Genomic DNA, 25,654 nt, shown 5'->3' with positions numbered 1-25,654 from the left:
CAAAATTCCATTTTTTAGAGTTTTGGTTTCTATTGAGCAGGGTCGCTCCTTACTACACTTCGTTACCACGAACTGTTTGAAACACTAAATAAAAAAATTGAAAAAAGGAGGAAATACTCCCTAAAAGCCATAGAATGTCACACCATCGCATTCAGCGTATCAGAGAACCCTACCGTAGAAGTTTCAAGCTTCTATCTACAAAAATGTGGAACTTCGTATTTTTTGCCAGAAGATATATCACGGGTGCGTGTTTATTTGTTTGTTTTTTTCTTTTTGCTTTTTTTTTCTCATGGGTGTTCTATCGACCCGGTGGTCCTAGAATGTCGTGAGAGGGTTCATTATAACGAAAGTTAAAAGTTCTAGGGCCCTTTTTAATTGACCAAAAATTGGGGGGCACCTAGGCCCCCTCCCACGCTCATTTTTCCCAAAGTCAACAGATCAAAATTTTGAATTATCCATTTTGTTCAAAATAGTCGAAAAATATAATAACTATAATTTTGGGGATGACTTACTCCCTTACAGTCCCCGGGGGAGGTGCAGAAAATTAAAAACTTTGACCAGTGTTTATATACAGTAATGGTGATTGGGAACTGGGAAGTGCACAGACGTTTTCAGGGGGATTATTTTGGTTGGGGGGTTGAGGGGAGTTGGATACGTGGGAGGATTTTCATTGGGGAAGATTCCATGAAGGGGGCGCAGGGTTTTCTCTAGCATTATTAAAAAAAAAAACAATGAAAAAATACACACGAACAAGGTTTTTTAAACTGAAAGTAAAGAGCAGCATTAAAGCTTAAAACGAACAGAAATTATTTCGCATACAAGGGGTTCGTCTCCTCCTAAATACCTCGCTCTTTACCTTAAAGCATTTTTAGTAATTTCAACTATTTATTCTACGACCTTTATGATTCAGGGGTCATTCTTAAAGAATTGGGTCAAAATGTAAGCTTTAGTATAAACAGCGAGGTATTAACAAGGGGGCAAGCCCCATCATATACTTAATAAAATATAAGAATATAGTAGGTCGTTGCGTAATTTAATTCGTAAGTTACGTATATTTTTTACTAAAAAAATGTTCGTAAAAAGTTAAAAGTTCTGCTTATTCGTTTCCTTGTCAACTCCCTCACGGAAATCATTTTATTTCAGGTGACGTGTAGTGTTTCTTTGCAAGTTAACAACTGTTCCCATTAGAAACGAAGTCCAATACACTCTGTTGCTGTTAACCACTCATATCTCAAAAGTACGTACTTATCCCTCTAGGGGCCATATTACATGCTTGCAGCACTTTTACATTCTCTTAAAAAACAAAGTTTACTGAATTTCTTCCAAACAATTTATAAACAATTTATTCCAAATCTTTCCAGACAAATTTGTTCCTCAATATTTTAATTTTTAATTGTATCAAGATAATTAATTTTTAATTGTACCAAACAAATATATAATTGTTCTTCAACATTTTTACTGTCGTTTCAATGTCTATTCCTGGCGTCTCAGAATTTTTTCAAGGACCAATATTTCAGTAAAAACATAGTTTTGACCCGGCATTGGAGCGACTGAAGTGTTTTGGCACCCTAGGTGAGGTCAAAAGTGTTAAAAATACCATTTGTGAACATATAATTGAAAAAAAGGGAAATGGGGTACCAACTGATGGAATTTTCCCATTCCACCATTTAAGGCTGTTGAGGTGTTATTTCTTTATTTTATTCACTGCTCACGAAATTATGAACTCTTTTATATTTTTAGTTAAAAAACAATTTCGAAGGAATTAAAGGGTATCAGTTGTACGGGACACTAATCTTACTCGGACCTGAATCTTCTGAAAATTTTTGGTGAAAATTTTCCTAAAACAAAAATGTTCATGAAGTAAATACTTTTGCCTCCCCTACTCCACAATTTTTTTATGCTTTTGCTTTTAAAGAATTCATGTTGTGCACAGGAAACGTACATTAATGTACGTACAGTAACATAAACGTACATTAGCCCTTATGTCTTAGTGGGATTCTTTTTTACATTTTCACAATCCGTGGCTGATATGATAGGGACCTGCAAGTTGAACCATCCTTAAATGAACAACTATCCTTGCATGACAGCTAATGGTGCCAATTCAATCAATTTAAATGTTGGGCTGAGGGGACAAAATGTATTAAATCTGGGAGGGGGCGGGGGGTAATTTTTCTATTTTTCGTGTTTTTTTTACGAAGTACAAAAAAGGTGCTTTTTTTATATTTTATTTTACATGTTGACATTTTAACATATTTTTTTCCTTCCATTTTAGAAAATTTGCCCAGTCGTATCAAAACCATCAATAACGTATTTATTTTATATTAAAGGTCTATTCCTAATCTGATGCTGCTTAAATGTGGTATTCTCTTCCAGTGTTTAAAGAGTATAGAAAATGACAAACTGGTTTTTCACAGACTGGCAACATTTTCTTGGGAAACATTTCAAATTTGTTAAAGCAGACGCTTTAAGAACAAAGATGGCTTTACAGAAGCATCAATTTCTTGAGGTGCTACAAAATCGCATAGAAAACTGTACCCTAGATATCTTCCTCCCTCTTTGGTCTTGGGGTTATTTTCATTGAAAGTTGCCTTTTTTTGGTATTGTCATTGAACCCCTCTCCCCCCTCCTCTAAATTTTGGAAATTGACATGACAACTCCTCTTGCCCACAAGATCCCTTCCTGAGATGCGGCAAAGAGGGTGAGTCATCAAGACTTATAGGCGTGAACTGCATTCATTCAGCAACACGTTTAAAGAGAAACGAATATGAAACTTGTCTGTGGCAATTAGTTACTACTTTTTGTTCAAAATGGCTCGAAAGAATATTGAATTGAAAGTTTTTTTTCGATTTTTAAATAAACACGGCTGATTTTTGCTTAAAAAACTTTATGGCTTTTCAGCTATTTTCAACAAAATGTATTTTGTAATACTTCTATTAATAGTTTCAATATCTGGACTTTTTGGCTTCATAATTAAGAGCAAATAAATTGCTTGTTTCTGTTTTATTGACTCAAGCTCTTAGTCTTTAATAGCCAGGCATAAAACGGGTTTAAAATAAGCATTTGGAATTTTTTGTTTGAAAGCTTTTTACTTCAGTTTTTATTGTTGAATAAACACGGCTGATTTTAGTTTGAAATGCGCCATATTCAGCTGATATATCAGCAAAAATATTTTGCACAGCTTCTCTTTCAATAGTGTTATATATCTCCTTTTTTTTATTTTAGTATGCATAGTATATGATTTTTTTTTATTCTTATATTTGTGGTCCGAGGTATCGTCAGATATTTGTCACTAGTCCTTTATCAAGGTTTTAGTCTACTAATGAACCTTCTTTTGAAAGAGCTAAAAGAAAAACTTTTTGGGATAACTTCTCCAGGAAGATCATTGTAGATCAAAGTGCACCGTCCAATGAAGCTAATTAGTATTTTTTTTTTAATTATTCTTTTCTTTATTTTGTTTTGAATTATTTAACTTGAACTTTTAGATAATGGAGCAAATGAGCTCATATGCCCCAGTACAGGCTCCAGGGCCTTCGCCGCTATATCCTGCCTCTGTTACTTTGAGTGTAGGGACTTCACGGAAAAGTCCAATTGCACAAACTGTCATTCATTCATCTCAGACTCAACGCTTCCAGCGCAAATACATGAGCAGATTTCACACAAATATCTTTCAATTCTGGATCCAAGTATTGTCGGCTCACCAGTGCAAGTTGTACAAAACAATGTGAAAATTTAAATTGCCAAATGTCAGAAGGTAAATGTCAATAAAGTGGATAGTCATCTACCTCAGTCGCAAACTTTGACAACAGTGAATGACCCTCCTTTTAAACAGGTGCTCCCTTAGCCTCATTCAGTTGAATGTAGTTCTAAAATATCTGTGAGTCGCGAAGTGAATAAGGAAAACTAAGTTGAAGAAGTTCAAAAACTTGTTCAAAGACTTGTTGTTGATGAAGTTCGGAAGTTCCTGTTGTGTACAGTGCTAGTGAGCAAATCCCAATTTTAAGTGACACAAAAACACCTGATAAAGGGCCTTAAAAAAATTACAAAATATAAAAACCAAAAAACAAATTTCAAAAGGACAAAGGATAAACCTCACGAAAATCATGTAGATAGTGTTATTGGTGGTTCTATTTTGGTTGAAGAAATCCTGATAGAGAAATCAGGCAAAGTAGCTGTTGATGGCGATAGAGTTGTGAAAATTGTAGAGAAGGAAAAATCTAGTGTAAAGAGTGTAAAAATATGATAATTGGATTAAACTGCCAACAGACTAAGGATACTGGGATTATGAAGCCAACAATCAAGCTCAGCAAACTATCGCTTGAGGTAATTTTTTTTTTGGTTTTATGAGTAGTTTTGAATCTTTATATATATATATATATATATATAATGCTATAAATATTATTTATTTTATTTTTTTATCATTCATATTGTTTTATTTATTAATTCCATCAAAAACAGTAAGTATGCACTACTTAGTCATTGCTTAAGACTCATAGAGTATAGTAAACTATAGGCCTAATCATAAACGAACAAGGTCAAAGTACCGTAATTAGGTTTGTCTAGTATAAAGTATAATATGTTAACATATGCTTTTATCAGGACATACTTAGACTTGTTGTCCTCCCCTCATTGGTCTTTGAATCTGGTTAATCTAAAGAACCTTCCTCCCAAAAACAACACTGAAGTTCGGAGATTCACTTGTCAGAGGGGGGGGGGGGAGTCTTTCAAATTTCCTCATGGATCTATGCAATAAAATGGAGAGAGAAACTCTATCCTAATATACTGTCTTACAAAATACCCTGTCCTAGCCTATTTAATCATGCCTGCATGTTGGGAGCTCAAAACTTACAATATGAGTAAAAAAAAAGAAGATTTTATTCTTTGACGAGATCTATCAGAGATCCAATGATCATAACCAAGGATTTAGTTTTGTCATACAATTGTTGACGCAATTCAACAAGAATATAACTGGATTTAATGTTTAAAATAGTGATAATTCATGATTGTTAGTTCTTGTAATGACTTAATTAATTGTTTCTAGTTCCAAATCTAATTACAGTGTCTTAATTCTCATTAAAGAGAACGTTATGTATACCCTTGTTTTATCATAATAGCATTTCTCTGGAATTAGCTGAGATGGTTTTTCCCCTCCTCTCATAGAGGATGCACGATAAATCATCAGCTTTGGCTTACCAATCTCTTTGTTTTAATTATACTTTTTATTTTCTTAGATTAACAATATCTTTTTTGGAGTGGGGCATAAAATTAAAGGGGAGATGAACCATGTACTTCCATCCCCAAAGATGGAAATATGTAGATGACTTGTCGATCCTTGAAGTATGTCACTGGAATATTAAAAGTGACCCCGTTGAAATCCTAACCCAATGTTCGGATGAATCTAAGAATCGAACTATGAAAGTAAATCTCACTAAATCACAGATAATGACGATCAACTTCTTGAAAACTACTCCCGTTTTTTGCGACCCGATCTCACCTGAAATGCTAGTGAAACATGTTAAACTCCTTGGTGTCACAATTTCTAATGATCTTAAGTGGGATACACATGTTTCCAACATTGTTAAACAAGCAAATGTTTTACTATCCATGTTTAAGCTGCTAAACAAATTTAACGGTCCTAGGATACATTCCCTTTATCGGGCCGTTATTGGAATATGCATGTCCGGTCTGGCATTCGCAACTTTCAAGTGAATTTAGTGACAAAATTGAGTCGGTCCAAAAGCGTTCGCTCAGGATCATTTACGAATTAGGCAAAATTCCGTACTCCTTCCTCCTTAAAGCTGCACGCATTACCACCTTAAAAGAAAGGAGGGAAAAAGTTTGCCTGCTTTTTGCTAAATCGGTCATTTCCAATCCCCATATTGAGGACTTGCTCCCTGATTTTCACAATCCAATTAGCCTATGCTGGGTTCCTAGTTTTTATAATCATCCCGTATACCACAGCCAGTGCGACTTCCTATTTTGGACTCATCTGTAAAAAATTTCCTGCAGCCTCTGTAGTTTTCCAGTTCACTCAGTGCAAAAAAGATTTTTGTCCTATTTCTTTGTGGATTTTCCATGAGATATTTCTTTCTAGTCCCTCAATTTTTTTTTGTCTTGTCAGTTGGAATTGTGAGAGGTGATATGTTTGTTGGAAAGTCCTTCAGAAGTTTGACTAGAGATAGTGTGTTGTGAATTTCAAATCTGTAATCCATGAGGTATGGGTCCATTATGATCTCATTTTTGATAATGTCTTCTTGTTCAGTTCCCTTCTTCTTTAATAAATATTTTGCCATAAGTATTTTTCTTCTTGTGGGTAGTGAAGTCGTTGATGTTTCAATATGTAAAGCTGGGATTGGTGTTGATTTTAATGCATTTGTTGTCCTTCTTAGTGTCTCATTCCATTTTGCATTTAATTTTGCAAGGATTGTTTTCTTAGCAGATGTATATACTTAGAGATGCATAATCAATTTTTTCAAGGATGATTGCTTTAGAAAACTGCATTAGAACATCCCTTGGGACTTCATACTTTTTGTTACATATTGCATTAATAAGCATTTGTCGTCTGTCTACAGCTGTTTTGAGTTCTTCTATATGTTTTTCCCAGGTCAACTGACTATTAAGGAGAACTCCAAGGTAGCGGACACTCTCTGCGCATCTAATTTTCAATCCATTCAGGAATATATCTGGGTCTGGTGCTTGTCTTTTTTCACTGGTGAACATCATCATTGTTGTTTTCTCTTCTGAAAGGATAATTTCTTTCTCAGCTGCCCACTGTTCTATGAAATTTGCTGCTTTTTGAGCATATGTCTGAATTTTATCTCTTTGTTGGCCTTCAACTGTAACAGCTAAGTCGTCAGCATATAGGTATATTTTGGCTCTTTGAAGGTTATCTGCATTGACATCACTTATGTGTAGTGAAAATAACAAGGCACTGAGGACTCCTCCTTGGGGGACCCCACTTTCCAGATTCCTTATAGTTGACAATGTGCTTTTTATCCATACTGAAAAAGTTCTACTGGTTATCCATTCCTGAAGCCACATACTGTACCTTCTATCTACTTTTAGTTCTTGAATTTTTTCCTTAAGTTTTTCAATATTTACTTTATCAAATGCTGCTTTAGCATCAAAAAAAAATTCCACAAGTGTGTCTTTTCTTCAAGAAGCCTTTTTTTACATGATGCTCAAGCCTTATTAGGGTGTCAGTGGTACTCCGGCCTTCATAGAATCCACACTGTTCAATTTGAATATTGCCTTTCAGAGCCTTTATAATCTTTGCTTTTATTGCCCTTTCAAGTAATTTAGCAAGGCATGATAGTAGAGAGATTGGCCTGTAAGAAGCAGGGTCCTTAGGATCTTTTCCAGGTTTTAGGATTGGATGGATAATAGCATGTTTCCATATTTGTGGCACAACTCCTTCATTTAAGGATTTGTTAAATAGTTCTAAGATTATTTGCATGGTCTCAATGGGAAGAGCTTTTAACATATTATTGTGGACTCTGTCATTTCCTGTTGCACCTGACTTTAGCTCAGATACTGCTCTTTGGATATCCCTTAAGTTAAGCAAAGGTTCTTTTTCATTGTTATTCCAGTGCTTGTAATTGTCTGGAGTAGCTTTATTGAGGTTATTGGTTCCTTGTCTTCTGCTTCTTTTAGATGTATTTTCAAATTGATCAGCTAAGATCTCTACTTTTTCTGCATCTTCAAAGGCTTGTTGTCTACCCATTTGGAGAAGCTTTGGTTCACACACATATGTTTCTCTTTTTATGTATTTCTTAAAATTCCTCCACAAGCATCTTGCAGGAATGTTTCCTCTGAATTTTTCATGAATTACCCAAGTCCAAGCTTTATATCTCTCCTCTTTGACAGTTAGTCTGAGCTGGGCTGTCACTTTATTTATCTCAGCTTTTAGTCTGCTCACAGAAATGTTTATATTTCCCGGCTTCCAACTTTTTTTCAGTTGATTTCTTAGGTCTCGTCTCTTCTTTTTATTCCTTTGCTACCTTTTATAGCTAGGTGTTTTTTCCCAGCTTCTATCATCTTTTCTGTGACTTCTTTAATAGCGTCTTCAGTAGATAGTGTTTTTAGGTTGGGTAAATTAAGTTTTGATATTTCTTCTTTCCACTTATCAATTCTCTTGTCAGAAAATGACCATTTTTCTCTTGTTTCACAGGCAGAGGGCTGTGGTCCAAACTCCACGTCAGTGAAAATGATGAAGTGGTCAGAGTCAAAATCATCTTTTGAATAGACAGTCAGGTCAGCAGCTGGCAAGGAAGATATAATAGTCAAGTCTAGTGTTGTTGTTTTCCCAGTTGTCTTATTTAGTCTAGTTGCAAGGTTTTTAGGTGTAGCTAGAGCTATCCGTTATCTGGATCAATCAGTATCTCTATTAATTCTCTAGCTTTACCATCTTCAGTGTGACTGTCATTCCATAGAGTGTGATGAAGATTAAAATCTCCTATTATTATCTTTGGGTGTTCTGTTTCTTTAAGTATCTTTCTAAACTGAGATTTGGTGAAATTTCCTGTTCTATTATTATAATAATTAACTATGTTAATTGCCTTGTCTTTAGTATTTTTTACCTTAACCACTCCAAATTCAGGAGATCCATCTGCAACTAATTTTTTTTCCTCTGCAGTATATCTGTCACTCACCAGTGTTGAAAGACCACCTCCTTTTCCTGATTTTCTGCCCCATCTAAATGACTGGTATCCTTGGTAATGAGCTTTATCAGCAGCTGTGTGGAATGTTTCCTGAACACACACTACATCAGGTTTTTCTCTTACAAGGACATTTCTTAATTCTATTGTCTTTGATTGTGAGAGACAGTTGGCTATTAATCTGCATAATCCTCATGATCTTCTTGATTTTGTTTTTGGAAGCATGGTGGGTGGGGACTCTGAACTTGTCTTTCTTTTTGAGTTGAAGTCTTGATTTTCCATGGCCTCATCCGAGTCATGTTCTTCACTATTCTCTTCAGTTTCAGATTCTTCTTTTATTTCTTGCATCTTCTTTTTTATTTCTTTCAACTTCTTTTTGTTTGCTGTGGTTGTTGGAATGATCATAATTAAACTTGTAACAATATTACTTAGTTTGGTAATCAATTCATTTTGTTTCTCTACCATTTTTGAAAGAGTTGCTAGTGCTTGTTTATTTGTACCATTTTCTTGTGTGTCAGAGGGGAATGAGTTTATAGACACTAACTGGGGGAAGACACTTTCATCTTAAAAATTTGGTGGCAGTTGCTGTTGTGTACTAGCAATTTTTTTTCTTGCTTCATGCATTGGCAGATCTTCAAGGATTGCTTTTTTTAAGAATAAGAGCCTTTTCTTGTCTTATTAGGCATTCTTTTGAGCTTGCTGTATGGTTCTTACCACAGTTTACACATTTTGTTGTGCCCATGTCTCCACTGCTGGTGCAGTCCTTGTTGCTATGAGCTCCTGCACAAATCATGCATCTCTCTTTTCCTCTACATTCTAGAGCACGGTGTCCAAACCTCTGACATCTAAAGCATTGTACTGGTTGTGGCAGATACTGAGATTCACTTTTTCTGATACCCCAGACTCCAATACTTGTGGGAAATTCTTGATCAACTTTATAAGTAATGTTCACACCAAAAGTGTTTCTCTCATCACTTGGTTCGCCCATTAGGCATATCTCTGATACAGATTCATTTTCAAGTAGTTCTTGCTTTGTTTCTTCATAGCTTGCAACTCCTTTATCCATAAACATCACTCCTATTCTTTTTACGATTTTGTTTCTAAACATTGTATCTTTGTCACCCTTTTCAAATACAATCAAACCTTCATTGAACTTTATTTCTTTCATCTCAAGAATCTTTTGTGCATACAATTCATTTTTTACATGAATCACTATGGAGCCTCCTGGCCCTGATCTGTTCATAACCTCACCATAGCCCTCTTTTATACCACTTGCCTTTAGCAGAATACTGAGCTTCTTTGCCACATATCCTTTTGCTGCTTCAGGGACCTTTCCAGTTTGCTTTGGGCTATTTGACCCACTTCCACCTTTAGTCAGATGCCCTAATATATACAGTTCGTTTTGATTTATATCTGTTACTCCCTTTTGACCTCTGGCCATGTCAGATTTTGAGCTGGGGTTTTCCCCCATTCCTTGATATGTTGTCCTACCTAATCCTAACCTACTACCTTAATTTTTACTAACAACAAATTACACACAGCTATTCTACGAGATGATATAATCAAAACGACGCCAAACCTTAACCCAATTACTGATTATTATGTTAGTAATTTTCTAAAATTCCTTCCTCTAATTTCCAAAAACAAATTCAAACATCCGTCCGTTTTCTTCCTCATAGTTTAAAGTATAATATTTAAAGTATATATATATATATATAATATAGTTTAAAGTATAATATGTTAACATATGCTTTTATCAGGACATACTTAGACTTGTTGTCCTCCCCTCATTGGTCTTTGAATCTGGTTAATCTAAAGAACCTTCCTCCCAAAAACAACACTGAAGTTCAGAGATTCACTTACCAGAGGGGGGGGGGAGTCTTGCAAATTTCCTCATGGATCTATGCAGTAAAATGGAGAGAGAAACTCTATCCTAATATACTGTCTTACAAAATACCCTGTCCTAGCCTATTTAATCCTGCCTGCATGTTGGGAGCTAAAAACTTACAATATGAGTAAAAAAAAAGATTTTATTCTTTAACGAGATCAAACAGTTCGTGGTAACGAACTGTAGTAAGGAGCGACCCGGCTCAATAGTAACCAAAACTCTAAAAAATTGAATTTTGATATCAATAGCTACATCAAAAGAATCGCATTTTAATGCTGATTTTAAATATATAAGTTTCATCAAGTTTAGTCTTAACTATCAAAAGTTACGAGCCTGAGAAAATTTGCCTAATTTAAGAAAATAGGGGGAAACACCCCCTAAAAGTCGTAGGATCTTAACGAAAATGACACCATCAGATTCAGCGTATCAGAGAACCCTACTGTAGAAGTTTCAAGTTACTATCTACAGAAATGTGGAATTTTGTATTTTTTGCCAGAAGACAAATCACGGGTGCGTGTTTATTTGTTTGTTTTTTTTTTTCTTTTTCCCAGGGGACATCGTATCGACCAAGTGGTCCTAGAATATCGCAAGAGGGCTCATTCTAACGGAAATGAAAAGTTCTAGTGCCCTTTTTAAGTGACCAAAAAAATTGGAGGGCATCTAGGCCCCCTCCCACACTCATTTTTTCCCAAAGTCAACGGATCAAAATTTTGAGATAGCTATTTTGTTCAGCATAGTCGAAAACCATAATAACTATGTCTTTGGGGATGACTTACTCCCCCACAATCCCTGGGGGAGGGGCTGCAAGTTACAGACTTTGACCAGTGTTTACATATAGTAATGGTTATTGGGAAGTGTACAGACGTTTTCAGGGGGATTTTATTTTGTTTGGGGGTGGGGCTGAGGAGAGGGGGCTAGGTTGGAGGATCTTTCCTTGGAGGAATCTATCATGGGGGAAGGAAAATTCAATGAAAAGGGCGCAGGATTTTCTAGCATTACTATAAGAAAACAATGAAAAATAAACATGAAAACTTTTTTCAAATGAAAGGAAGGAGTAGCATTGAAACTTAAAACGAACAGAGATTATTACGCATATTAGGGGTTCTAAAAATACTTTAGCATAAAGAGCGAGGTATTTAAGAGGAGATAAATACCTCGCTCTTTATGCTAAAGTATTTTTAGTAATTTCAACTATTTATTCTACGGCCTTTCTGATTCAGGGGTCATTCTCAAAGAATTGGGACAAAACTTACGATTTAGTGTAAAGAGCGAGGTATTAACGAGGGTACAAACCCCCTCGTATACATAATAAAAATATAAGGTTATGAAAGTTTGTTACGTAAGTTAATTCTTAAGTTACGTATATTCTTTACTAATAAAAACGTTCGTTAAAAATTAAAAGCTCTAGTTGCCTTTTTAAGTAACCGAAAAATTGGAGGGCAACTAGGCCTCCTTCTCCACCCCTTATTTCTCAAAATCGTGTGATCAAAACTAATAGAAAGCCATTTAGCCAAAAAAGAATTAATATACAAATTTCATTTTAATAATTTATGTGCGGAGAGCCAAAACCAAACATGCATTAATTCAAAAACGTTCAGAAATTAAATAAAAAAAAAACTAATTTTTTTAGCTGAAAGTAAGGAGCGACATTAAAACTTAAAACGAACAGAAATTACTCCATATATGAAATGGGTTGTCCCCTCCGCAATCCCTCGCTCTTTACGCTAAAGTTTGACTCTTTGCCACAATTCTACTTTTTAAAACAATTAAAAGCTTTAGCGTAAAGAGCGAGGGATTGCAGAGGGGACAACCCATTTCATATACGGAGTAATTTCTGTTCATTTTAAGTTTTAATGTCGCTCCTTACTTTCAGCTAAAAAAATTAGTTTTTTTTATTTAATCTATCAGAGATCCAGTGATCATAACCAAGGATTTAGTTTTGTAATGCAATTGTTGACGCAATTCAACAAGAATATAACTGGATTTAATGTTTAAAATGGTGATAATTCATGATTTTTAGTTCTTGTAATGACTTAATTGTTTCTAGTTCCAAATCTAATCACAGTGTCTTAATTCTCATTGAAGAGAACGTTATGTATACCCTTGTTTTATCATAATAGCATTTCTCTGGATTTAGCTGAGATGGTTTTCCCCCTCCTCTCATAGAGGGTGCACGATAAATCATCAGTTTCGGCTTACCACTCTCTTTGTTTTTATTATACTTTCAATGTTCTTACATTAATAATATCTTTTTTGAAGAGGGGGGAGGGGGCATAAAACTTAAGGGGAGATGAACCATGTACTTCCATCCCCAAAGATGGAAATATGTAGATGACTTGTCGATCCTTGAAGTATGTCACAGGAATATTAAAAGTGACCCCGTTGAAATCCTAACCCAATGTTCGGATGAATCTAAGAATCGAACTATGACAGTAAATCTCACTAAATCACAGATAATGACGATCAACTTCTTGAAATCTACTCCCGTTTTTTGCGACCCGATCCCACCCGAAATGCTACTGAAACATGTTAAACTCCTTGGTGTCACAATTTCTAATGATCTTAATTGGGACACACATGTTTCCAACATTGTTAAACAAGCAAATGTTTTACTATCCATGTTTAAGCTGCTAAACAAATTTAACGGTCCTAAGATACATTCCCTTTATCAGGCCGTTATTGGAATATGCATGTCCGGTCTGGCATTCGCAACTTTCAAGTGAACATAGTGACAAAATTGAGTCGGTCCAAAAGCGTTCGCTCAGGATCATTTACAAATCAGGTAAAATTCCATACTCCTTCCTCCTTAAAGCTGCACGCATCACCACCTTAAAAGAAAGGAGGGAAAAAATTTGCCTGCTTTTCGCTAAATCAGTCATTTCCAATCTCCATACTGAGGACTTGCTCCCTGATTTTCACAATCCAATTAGACTCCGACTCCCCCGGTTAGCCTCCTTAGCAATCCCAATTTACTCTCCGATCCATGCTGTTACAGAAAAGTTTCGTAAAAGTTTTATCCCCTTTATTCTGGAATGCCTTAATAATATAATAATTTGTGATTATATACTTGCCAAATTCCCCTTTTCCTCTATTGCCGTTTTTTTATTTATTTATTGTAATGTATTTGTAATTTAATTGTCAAGCTTACTGATTTGCCCTTTATCTTTGATGATTTTGCCTTTTTAATTTCTTTTGAATTTTAAATGTTTGACTTAATGTACTGAGTTGATTTTTTTTTTCTTAACTTTTACTGACATATAAGCAAATTCGGCTCTATAGAGCTTTTGATAGTCTTTTGAAAATAAATATTATCTTATCTCTCTCTTATCTTACCTCCTCTTTGTTCTTTTACTAACCTTTCTAATTTCCTTGTAGATTGATTTTTTTTTTCTGTTTGACGAATTCAAGTGTAAAGTAACTGCATTGAAAATTATAAATTAGAATACAAGAGAAGGCAGGTTCAATTCAACCCGTTACCTCAATTCTAATATAATTTCTGATTCCGATAATATTTATATTTTTCATAATTTTTATAAAAAGTATTAGACTCCTTTAAAGAAAGGAGCAACATTAAGAAAACAGAAATTATTCCACATATGAAGGGGTTGTCCCCTACCTTGATCCCTTTATCTTTATGCTAAAGTTTTCAACGCTGAATAACTTGCTTTATTTTCTAATCGCTGAAATGGCTCAAATAAATTAGATGCATATGCTAACAAACGAAAAGTTGATAGGCTGACGAGATAAATATTTAGTTTTTTGTAATCTTAACTTCTATTATTGACAAAACAAGGAGCATTACTACTATAAATGTGTCTTTTTGGTCGATTCGATGTTTGTTTGTTCTGTTCTCCATGGCTTTCATTTTTAGCTTTTTATATAGCTTTTCATATTTCCCTTTTCATATACGGAGTAATTTCTGTTCGTTTAAGTTTTAATGCTGCTCCTTACTTTTAGTTAAACCTTTTGTTTGTTTTTTTGTTTAATTTCTGGACGTTTTGAATTAATGAATGCTTGGATCTTGGCTCTCCGCACATAATTAATTAAAACGAAATTTGTATATTAATTTTTTATATTTTTTTGCTAAATGGCTTTCTCATAATTTTAATCGGAAGATTTTGAGAAAAAAGGAGCGAAGGAGTAGGCCTAGTTGCCCTCTGATGCTGTGATTTTTGTTAAGATTTTATGACTTTTAGGGGGTGTTTTCCCCTATTTTCTAAAATGTGGCAAGTTTTCTTAGGCTGGTAACTTTTGATGGGTAAGACTAATCTTGATGAAACTGATATTTTAAAAATCAGCATTAAAATGTGATTCTTTTGATGTAACTATTGGCATCAAAAGTCTATTTTTTAGAGTTTCGGTTACTATGAGCCGAGTCGCTCCTTACTACAGTTTGTTACCACGAACTGTTTGAAAGAAAATTTCCCCAACATTAAAACTTAAAACAAGCAGAAATTATTCGGCATATGGGGGCTTAACTTTTGTAAATTCTTTATTAGAGACTGCTCAAGCACAAGGACCGTGGTAGTTTTATAGAACATTAAGATTTTAGTATAAAGACCAAAGGTTGAGGAAGGGGCAGACTCCCTCATATTTTGGTAGTTTTAGCTAGCTCCCAAGTCCCCCTCACTTTTTTGGAGTGAGCATTATCTGTTTAGCTAACAGGGGTATCACGAAGAGGCTATCTTCGCTCATGTCGCCTGGTTTTGCTAAAATTACCTTTTTTATGTCAAAATAGAATTGGGAAGATGTTCTTTTTCTCTCTCTCTATACATATATATATATATATATATATATATATATATATATATATACATATATATATATATATATATATATATATATATATATATATATATATATATATATATATATATATATATATATATATATATATATATATATATATATATATATATATATATATATATATATATATATCCCATTTTGAGGCAAAAAGACCATCTTCAAGAAAAATAAAGCACAATATAAGAACTAACTTACAAAAAATTTAAAACTGGCGTAAGGAATTAGTAATTTTGATATTTAGAAAATTAGAATTTTCCAAACTGCAATCCTGTAAATTTCGCTGAAGCTGAAAAGAATATTGTTTTTTATAAGCATATCAGCATCTAAATTAGAAAATTCTTATAAAACCTATGAGCTCCCCAGAAGGATTTTGGAGCCTTTTATTTCCTAGTTCTCTCATAGCTGAGCACACAATTTTGATCCTTTCTTCTGCCTAAAAAGAATTGTAAACAATATTTAAGTATACCTACCTTGTCCCTTTAAGTATACTGACCTCATTTTTTAGGCGTTGAATTTGTAGAGATTGAGCTTTAATTGTTTCTTCCATCTGTTGGTTTTCCCGCAAAAGATCTAAAACTTGCTTCTCCAAAATAAGTTTCTCAGCTTTTTTTTTGTCCCTTAATTTTTTTGCAGCCTTTCGATTTTGAATCAATTTTTTCGTGTCTTTGTCCATTTTACTTTTTTTCTTTTTCGTGTCTTCTTTGTCCATTTTACTGTTTTTCTTTTTCGTGTCTTCTTTGTCCATTTTACTGTTTTTCTTTTTCTTGTCTTCTTTGTCCATTTTACTGTTTTTCTTTTTCGTGTCTTCTTTGTCCATTTGACTGTTTTTCTTTTTCTTCTTCTGTGCCAAATGTTCCTGTTTTGTCCGTTTACCATCTCCTGCATATTTTTCAACTATTGCTGATCCACTATCTTGTATCTCGTAACTGTATCTTGGATCTTCAATGCACAAACCGCATAGCTCTTATATATTTGCACCAATCAATGCAGAGAGAACCGATGACGTATGATCTTGGGTTTTTACACTCGCAATTCAGTGAATTTCTTTGAAGAAGCTTCATCGCTGATTTGAGGTGAAATTTCAGTTAAACATGCATCTGTACTTTGCCATGTATCTTGTATCTCGTAACTATGTCTTGGATATTCTGTAAGCACTTGCAATTCAGTGAATTCCTTTGAAGAAGCTTCATCGCTGATTTGGGGTGAGATTTCACTTAAAAATGCATCAATACTGTGGCATGTATCTTGTATCTCGTAATGTTGGACAGACACTTGCAATTCAATGAAGTCCTTTGAAGAAGCTTCATCACTGATTTGAGGTGAAATTTCATTTAAAAATGCATCAATATCATCAAAAGGTATTTCTAATTCAAAACTTGGATCCATGCTAATATCTATTGTGTTGTTGCTTGGTGTAAGTTAGTTTCACAACTAGAAAGTTTTGACGAATTCATTTCTTTATATGCACAAACCGCATAGCTCTTATATATTTGCACCAATCAATGCAGAGAGAACCGATGACGTATGATCTTGGGTTTTTACAATCGCTATGTTCATGTTCATGTTGCATGCATGTTCCGTTTCCGGTGTGTACAACCGTGTTTCGGTTGTACAACCCAATTCGTCTGTGTTTCTTGACTGTAAGAGCCTCACGTAACAGCGCTATTTTAATTATGATTGTAATTAAAATCTTGTGGTCTACAATATTACCTACGTGATAACACAGTATGCATTTAAATTCTGTAATAGTGATATATGATTCAAATTATTAGATATATATTCAGCCATCGAAATATATGGCTGAAACCAAAAAATCAGTGTGGTTCAACCTGGCAATTAGGCTCAAATAAATACCAGAGGAACATTCTTTTTAGCAAATTGTACATATTTGCCTATTTCGGCAGTTTATTTTATTTATTTAGCTCTATTTTTTTTTTGAATAAAATGTATCAGCGTATCAATATTTGTGGGAATAACTAGTAATTGTTAATTTGAATTACATTCTTGAAATTGGGTCTGCTTTTTTATAAAATTGGAATAAATCAGAGATATTCATAAATTAATAAAAAATTGATTAGGGTCCCTATGGTATTTCTCTTGTTACAAATGCTAATGTTGAGTTGCGAAGTTTTTAGTTCATTACGTTTAAGCTTGATAATACTCAGGCAAACTTGAAAATTTTTATATGATTTTTCACCAGTCATAACTTTTACCATTATATCTACAGTTGAAATTTGGTGGTAAAACTAAGCTCAAGTCCTATATACACGATTGACACAACCAGAACAGATCCGCTCTCTTTGGGGGAGCTGGGGGGGGGGGGGGTTAATTCTGAAAAGTTAGAAAAAATGAGGTATTTTTAACTTACGAAGGAGTGATCGGATCTTAATGAAATTTGATATTTAGAAGAACCTCGTAACTCAGGTCTCTTATTTCAAATCCCGACCGGATCCACTGTCACTGGAGGGAGTTGGGGGGAGGGAACCGAAAATCTTGGAATACCCTGAGAATGGAGGGATCGGGATGAAACTTGGCTCCATTTTTAATTCGAATCGGATCCGCGGACACAGGGGGTTTGGAGGGGGAAATAGAAATTTTCGAGACCGGTAATATTGGAAAACGCTTAGAGTGGAGAGATCAGGATGAAACTTGATGGGAAGAATATGGAAAAGTTTTAGATACGTGATTGACATAACTGGACCGGATCCTCTCCCTTTGGGGGATCTGGGGGTGGGGTGATTTCCAGTGCTTTGGCGAGTTCGGTTTTTCTGGACGTGGTAGGACGATGAAAATGTGTCGGCATGTCAGGGACCTGCACAAATTGCCTTGATAACAGTCGTCTCCCCGATTCGACCATCTGTGAGTTTGGTGGGATAAAAAAAAAATTGAAAAAAATGCAGCATTTTTAACTTACGAATAGTTGATTGGATCTTAATGAAATTTGATATTTAGAAGGACCTCGTGTCTCAGAGCTGAACAAAATGGCTATTTCAAAATTTTGATCCGGTGACTTTGGAAAAAAATTAGTTTGGGAGGGGGCCTAGGTGCCCTCCAATTTTTCAAAACCAAATCAAAACCAATAAATCAAAACCAAAACAAACAGAAATTACAATAAATAGCCGAGTTGAACTCAAAATTAACAGAGACTAACATGGATAGGGCTCACAAACCCTATGCCTTCTCAAGGCCAGAACATAATTTGCACTCTAATGAAAAAATACAAAAGAATATGTGGTGTCAGTTTAATATACATATGCTCATATTTATTCTTTAAAATTTTAATAATTTTCTATTTATTTAAGTTATCAAAGTAAAAACATTTTTTCACAATTTTTTTCAGTGAAGTGCAAATTATATTCTGGCCTTGAGTAGGCATAGTGGTTGTGCGTCTTAATCATTTTATTTTCGGCTTGTTTTGAGTTTGACTTGGTTATTTATTGTAATTTCTGTTCGTTTTGGGTTTCATTTATTTATTGATTCTAATTTGTGATGATTTTACGATGATTTCTGATTACGATGTGATGATTTCTTTACTGTTCCTTGAAAAACTTATTTTGTGCAAACATTTTTTAGTAAATTGTCAGTAATGAACGGAAATATATTGGGAGAAAAATATTTCCTTAAGATCTTTTTTTTAATGATAAGACTGATGCCTATCAAAATTTGTGAAGGGCGGGACAAATTTTATCCATGAAAATTTTAAAAAGATCATTTTAAAAATTTTTGCTGGTGTTCCAGTAATTACACTGTACTTTAGGGTTATTTTTCCATTTTTATGGCACTTGGTATTAACCAAATGCCATATAGCAATCGCAAATTCTGTCGGTGTGTCGGTCTGTCTGTCGGTCCCGGTTTTGCTGCTTTAGGCACTTCCAGGTAAGCTAGGACGATGAAGTTTGGCAGGCGTATCAGGGACCGGACCAGATCATATTAGAAATAGTGTTTTTCCCGATTTGATCATCTGGGGGGGGGGGGTTTATTCGAAAAAATAGAAAAATTGAAGTATTTTTAACTTACGAATGGTTGATCAGATCTTAATGAAATTTGATGTTTGGAAGGATATCGTGTCTTAGACCTTTTATTTTAAATCCTGACTTGATCTGGTGACATTCGGGGGGGGGGGGCTGGGAGGGGGAAACCTAAAATCTTGGAAAACACTTAAGAGTGGATGGATCGGGATGAAACTTGGTGGGAAAAATAAGCACAATTTCTAGATACATGATTGACATGACCGGAATGGATCCGCTCTCTTTTGGGGTAGTTGGGGGGGGGGGGGGTAATTCTTAAAAATTAGAAAAAATGAGGTATTTTTAACTTACGAACGGGTGATCGAATCTCAATGAAATTTGATATTTAGAAGGATATCGTGTCTCAGAGCTCTTGTTTTAAATCCTGACCGGATCCGGTGACATTGGGTGGGGGAAGTTGGGAGTGGGAAACCTAAAATCTTGGAAAATACTTAGAGTGGAGGGATCGGGGTGAAACTTGGTGGGAAAAATAAGCACAAATCGTAGATACATGATTGACATAAACGAAACGGATCCGCTCTCTTTGGGGTAGTTGGAGGGGGGGGGTTAATTATGAAAAATTAAAAAAATGAAGTATTTTTCACTTACGAACAGGTGATCGGATCTCAATGAATTTTCATATTTAGAAGGATATCGTGTCTCAAAGCTCTTAATTAAAATTCCGACCGGATCTGGTGACATTGGGGGCAGTTTGGGGTGGGGGAACCTAAAATCATGGAAAACGCTTAGATTGGAGGGATCGGAATGAAACTTGGTGGGAAAAATAAGCAGAATTCTTAGATACGTTATTTACATAATTGGAATGGATCCGCTCTATTGAGGGGGGGGGGGGGGTAATTCTGAAAAATTAGAAAAAATGACGTATTTTTAACTTACGAAGGAGTGACTGGATCTTCATGAAACCTCATATTTAGAAGGACCTCGTAACTCAGATCTCTTAATTCAAATCTCAACCGGATCCAGCATCATTGGAGGGGGGGCATTCGGGGGGGGGGGGGTCAGGAAATCTTAGAAAATACTTGAAGCGGAGAGATCAGGATGAAACTGGATGGGAAGAATAAAAAGCTGTCCAAGATACGTGACTGACATAACCAGACCGGATCTGCTCTTTTTGGTGGAGTTGGGGAGGGGGGATTTTGAAAATTGAGGTATTTGTAACTTACGAAAGGGTGGCCAGACCTTAATAAAATTTGATATTTAGAAGGATCTTGTGCTCTAAAGCTCTAATTTTGAATTATGGCCAGATCCTTTGACATTGGGGGGAGTTGGACGGGGAAACCGGAATTCTTGGAAACCGTGAAAATTGGGGTATTTTTATCTTACGAATAGGTGATCTGATCTTGATGAATATTGATATTTAGAAGGAATTCATGTCTCAGAGCTCTTATTTCAAATCCTGACCAGATCTTTTGACATTGGGGGGAGTTGGAGGGGGAAATCTTGGAAAACACTTGGAGTGGAGGAATCGGGATGAAGCTTGGTGGATAGAATAAGCGAATGTCCTTGATACGTGATTGACGTAACCGTACTGGATTTGCTCTCTTTGGGGGAGTTGGGGGGAGGGGTTCAGTGATATGGCGAGTTTGGGTCTTCAGGACATGCTAGGACGATGAAAATTGGTAGGCGTGTCAGGGAGCTGCACAAATTGACTTGATAAAGTCGTTTTCCCAGATTCGACCATCTGGGGGGCTAAAGGGAGAGGAAAAATTTGAAAAAATGAGGTATTTATAACTTACGAGTGGGTGATCGGATCTTAATGAATTTTGATATTTAGAAGGACATCGTGACTCAGAGCTCTTATTTTAAATTCTGTCCGGCATTAAGCCTCTGATTTTCCTTTTAAATCAATCTATTGATTCTTCGAATTTTGTTAGAGCTTATACCATATGAGCTCTTGGCCCTTAGCTCTTCTTCCCTCGACACAAGTGCCGTATGAGCTCTTAGCTCTTGTTTAGATGGGAATCTGAAAAAATTACACAGAAGTTGTCTTCTGTCTATCAGGGTGTTCGGGGTATACATTTTCGGAGGGGGGTGGGGGTGGAGGGTACACTGAATGTTATTTTATGTCTGAAATTCCTCTCACAAATTGAAGTTTGGTCTCCTAGTACTGCTTATTAAAACTGAAAACCATTGAAAAAGAGTATAGGGGGATACCGCTTATATGTGCATGCAATTTTGTAACCTTTCAGCTATGCTGAACAAGTGGATATCTCAAAATTTTGATCAAACGGTTTTTGAAAGAAAAGGGACGTTTGAGTGGGGCTGGTTGCCCTCCAATTATTTTGGTCACATTAAAAAGAACACTATAAACTTCAATTTCCGTTCAAGTGAGCCCTCTCCTGATGTTTTAAGACTATTGGTTCGGTACGGTCATCCCTGAGAAAAAACACATCCGTGATCTTTTTTCTGGTAAAAAATTAAAAATTTTACATTTTTGCAGATAAGAGCTTGAAACCTCTATAGAATTGGAAGTTATTCGTGCTTATTAGGTATTTCAATTGCAAACAAGAGAATTTGGTGTATTAATTGAGTGTCGGTTCGATATTAGAAGTAAAAAGTAAAACCATTAAACAATTCCCAGAGGATGTAGTCCACCCCCTTACTCCCTAACGACTTCAGTCATCAATCTTTTATCAGTTTAACCTATCTAGTTATATTACAAATATTATGATGATAAGTACCAAGTCCAATTTTCTTTTTCAATAACTTCCTTTTTTCATTCTGAAAATTATATTTAATGTGTAGCTATTTTCTTTTTTTCAATAACTCCATTTCTGATCCATTTGCTGATATAGAGGGTCTAATAATATCCAGTCCGCTTTCAAAGGTTTGGACCACTTATTTTCTTTCTTTTTTTTTCTATTAGTTAGCTTCCTGTGTGATTTGTTTGATCGAATAATGAATCTATGGGTAATAACTTGAAAAATCACCAGATTTAGAAAAAAAAATAGAAATACCTTTAAAATCCAGGAGATTTTAAAAATCCAAAAATCACTTAATGAAAAAACCTTCCCCTAACAGACCTCGAAAATCCCTAATATAGGGGGGAAATCTCTAAAATGGAAACACTGGACACAATGCTATCAATCTCAAGAAAGATGTTTTGAAATAGATAGCGCTGATGCATCCACTGTTGGGACCATTACATAATGTTCCAATTTGCGTTAAAACGAAAAAATATAATGCACTATGTTTGCTACAATATTTTTCACCACAACTAATGAGATTTCAATATATTATTCTTATTTATAATTGATATGTTATTCTACATAAGTTATAACTCTTGCTCTAATGCTCCTCTCAACGGCTTATTCCTTCGTATACGCTATAAAATTATGGAAAACCCCAAAATAACTCGGGGTTTTACTAGTCAAGTAAACTTTTTCTGTGTGTGTTTTACCTGGTATGTAATTACTAAATAAATGGGGCTCGGAAAACGGAATTTGAAGTTGGCCGCTCTTCAAATCAGGATCTGAAATTACAAATTATTGACTTTCCCCTCTATGCATAGCATGTTCAAATTTACAAGTTTATATTCTATCATGCAATTTAGTTTTTTTTACCAAAATTTTTGTACCAAAAAATGTTGACATATACTTTATCTGCTCATCAAGAAACTATCGATTGCCGTCGAAAAAAAAATTCTATTTGTCTTTGTTCAAAAGTTGATTTTTTTTTTGCCGTTGGCCAACTTTCCAATGTCACCACTTAGAAAGGAGCAAAGGATAAGCTCCAATTTCTTTAGCAATGATAGAACTTTTAAAGTTTAAGAGGTATATCTGATAAAATTTCTCTACCTCAATCCCAAGTCCGAAAAAACAAATGATAAACCCAGCCAAAATCACGGCATCACTTTCGGACCCGTGGGAAAATGCCGCTTTTTTGCTTCCGTAAATTTTTCTATTTATCACTCAAAGAAGATATATTGGCTTTGGGGCCGGGTAACTGCCGCATATATTTAACACTTATAGATTTTAGTCCATCTTCAATTTGAAAGTGGTGCCTGTCTGCTTGCCTGCTATAACGGAGCTTTCCACTCGAAAGCAGAAACATGGTTTGATGAACCGAAAACTGGGCTGCACAACTTCAGATACTCCTCTCTGACATAGACTACATAACTCCACTTCACTTCGCACACCATAGGCTCTGGCTCGTGGACAAGCAAAAACGATCCTTTTTCGCCCCAGGCAAGAGTTCTGCGGATCTTTCCAAAATGTAATCTCATATTCATCAATCTGGCCTGAGGTCCACCCTTTCCGTAAAATCCGCACAGGTTAGAACTTTACCTGTTTCCAGGAATAAGCCGACATCGGCGGTATAGAAAAAAGAAAAAAACGGGACAAAACCAAAGTGTTGCTCTCGCAACACAGTGATAGCGTAAAAAGAAAAATGAGCCATAAAGGCAAGTACCATAAAGGCAAGGATATACTGAAGAAAACTGACTTATTTCTCTGGATGCTTGAATTATACAGGCATATCTTAGTTATTACAAGATTTTCGTAGAAAATAAAATTTGAGCTGGGAGTGGGTAAACTGGGATCTAGAGGACGCAGTTGCCCCCCCCCCCGGTCCATAGCAAATTACGCCCCTGTTTAACGTGTAATATCTTTTGAAACATTATGTTGCATACTTATTGATTCTAAACTCAAACGGGATAAGTGTAGTGGGACAAGTAGCTAACCTGGCTAAGTCAGCAGGATATCAGTGTCATCTGGTATTGGGTGATACTTGACATTTTTCCAAGCTTTGGAATAACTCCATAAAGCCAAGGATATACTAAAGGAAACTGACCTGTTTCTCTGGATGCATGAATTATGCAGGCTATCTTAGTTATTACAAGATTATTAGTAAAAAATAAATTTCAGCTGGGAGGATGGGGCAAACTAGGGCTGAACGAGACAGTTGCCCTCCCCCCTGGTCCATAGCAAATTACGCCCCTGTTAAACATGCAATATCTTTTGAAACATTATGTTGCATACTTGTTGATTTTAAACTCAATTCTAAACTCAAACGGGATAAGTGTAGTGGGACAAGTAGCTAACGTGGTTAAGTCATCAGGATATCAATGTCATCTGGTATTGGGTGACACTTGACATTTTTCCAAACTTTGGAATAACGCCATAAAGGCAAGGTTATACTAAAGGAAACTGACTTGTTTCTCTGGATGCATGAATTAGGCAGGCTTATCTTAGTCATTACTAGATTATTAGTAGAAAATAAATTTCAGCTGGGAGGAGGGGGCAAACTAGGGCTGGAGGAGGCAGTTGCCCTCCCATCAAAATTTCACTATCACAGGAAATTTTGACTTAATAAATTACTTACTTGGAATTGACTTTTCTTCCTCGATATTGACTCAAAAGAGAATCCGTAAAAGAGAAATATCAAATTTTAGTCGCGAACTTAAGGACTATTGTTTGTTTCTTTAAATAATTACAAAATTACTTACTTGAAATCAGATTTTCTTCCTTCATGCTGACTTAAAAGAGAACCTGAAAAAGAGAAATAGCAAATATTTGTCATAAGCTAAAGCACAATTGTTTTTTCTTTACATAAAAAAAAACAAGTTTTTTCAACTAAAAGTAAGGAGTGACATCAAAACTTAAAACGCACAGAAATTACTTCGTATATGAAAGAGGCTGCTTCCTCATCAACGCCCCGCTCTTTACGCTAAAGTTTGACTCTTTCTCTCAATTCTTCTTTCTAAAACAGTAAAAAACTTTAGCGTAAAGAGCGGGGCGTTGATGAGGAAGCAGCCTCTTTCATATACGAAGTAATTTCTGTGCGTTTTAAGTTTTGATGTCACTCCTTACTTTCAGTTGAAAAACTTGTTTTTTTTATTTAATTTCTGAACGTTTTTGAATCAATGCATGTTTTGATTTTGGCTCTCCGCAGAGGAATAATCAAAACGAAATTTGCATATTTTTTTTTTTTGGCTCAATGGCTTTCTCATAATTTTGATCGAATGATTTTGAGAAAAAAAGAGCGGGGGGACGAAGCCTAGTTGCCCCCCGAATTTTTGGTTAATTAAAAAGGCAACTAGAACTTTTAATTTTTTACGAATCTTTTTATTGGTAAAAGATTTACGTAACTTATAAATTAGCTTACGTAAAGAACTTTTGTATTCTCATGTTTTTATTACATATATGAGGGGATTCGCCCCATCGTCAGTACCTCGCTCTTTACACTAAAGCTTAAATTTTATCCCAATTCATTAAGAATGACCCCTGAATCACAAAAGCCGTAGAATAAGTAGTTGAAATTACCGAAAATACTTT

General features: G+C 35.3%; 1 long non-coding RNA gene across 3 annotated transcripts in view; it reads left to right on the top strand.

The window, feature by feature from the left end:
• The window catches only part of LOC136032139 (uncharacterized), a 171,088-nt gene that overhangs the window by 24,051 nt on the left and 121,383 nt on the right, over positions 1–25,654 (top strand). For all 3 annotated transcript variants that reach the window (XR_010618663.1, XR_010618662.1, XR_010618661.1), the window contains exons 3-4: positions 1,144–1,237; positions 3,483–4,320. This is a non-coding gene — a long non-coding RNA (uncharacterized LOC136032139). The remainder of the gene's footprint in view (positions 1–1,143; positions 1,238–3,482; positions 4,321–25,654) is intronic.

The sequence above is a fragment of the Artemia franciscana genome, chromosome 10 (genome assembly GCF_032884065.1).
Source record: "Artemia franciscana chromosome 10, ASM3288406v1, whole genome shotgun sequence".
Taxonomy (NCBI): Eukaryota; Metazoa; Arthropoda; class Branchiopoda; order Anostraca; family Artemiidae; genus Artemia; species Artemia franciscana.
This window is presented reverse-complemented; position numbering and strand designations above follow the sequence as displayed.